Source organism: Fonticula alba (genome assembly GCF_000388065.1).
Source record: "Fonticula alba strain ATCC 38817 unplaced genomic scaffold supercont2.6, whole genome shotgun sequence".
NCBI lineage: Eukaryota > Rotosphaerida > Fonticulaceae > Fonticula > Fonticula alba.
This window is the reverse complement of record NW_009242976.1, coordinates 1,873,883-1,874,681: the sequence shown is the minus strand read 5'-3', so window position 1 is coordinate 1,874,681 and position 799 is coordinate 1,873,883. Positions and strand designations below refer to the sequence as shown.

Here is a 799-nt window from a genome sequence, read left to right as displayed (position 1 = left end):
CGGGAGCTGCTCGGGCGGTGTCAGGAGATGGCTGGAGTTTGGCCGCGGCCGCGGCGGCCAAAATAATGCCCTGCTGCCCTCTGGGCCCGCCCGAGGGGCAGGGGCGGAGCAAGGACCGGGGCGCTGAGATGCCCCAGACACGAGAGACCGATCGAGGCCCGGTCGCCCCGCACCCGCCAGCCGGAAGGAGGCCGGGGATCACCGGGGGTCAGGTACGTCTATTCGCCCGGCCCAGTCCCCCCCCCCCCCCCCCAGGGGTAGGAGGCTGCGATCGGGAAAACACCCACACCCCCTCGGCCGGGCGGCAGAGCGGCGGGGCGTCCTATCGGGCCCCTTCTTTTCGGACAGGACCAAAGAGATGGCACTCGGTGTTCCGCCCATCTCCCCCCCCCCCTCCCTGACCGGACCAAACCAGCGGGCTCGCTCTTTGGGGCTCGCCGGTGGCAGGTCAGTCGCCCTCTTTTGAGGGCACGTTCTTGGGCGCCTGTCAAGCGCAGCCCACTTCTCCGGGCGTGCCAGACGCCCGCGGCCCCCCGGCCCGCGGCCCCCCAGGGGGACGAGGAGAGCCGGAGAACACGCATGCCGGGCCCGGGGCCATCAACACACAACAGACATTCAATTCACCCGCCCCCTGGAGGAAAATAACAACACCCAGGACAGTTGGCAGATGTGGGCGTGACCACGGCGTGATTGACCCCCGACTTGCGTCATGCGTGCGCCGGTCCCGGAGATCTAGCCGGGGGCTGACGAAAGCCCGTGGGTGCGATCTCTCTGCCGGCCCGGCCCCCCCCCCCCCCCC

The 799-nt window shown here is 70.7% G+C and overlaps 1 protein-coding gene across 1 annotated transcript in view; it reads right to left on the bottom strand.

Annotated features, from left to right (window-relative positions):
* H696_04067 (hypothetical protein) overlaps positions 1-799 on the bottom strand; it is a 9,028-nt gene that overhangs the window by 5,038 nt on the left and 3,191 nt on the right. The gene's annotated exons all lie outside the window — the stretch shown is intronic.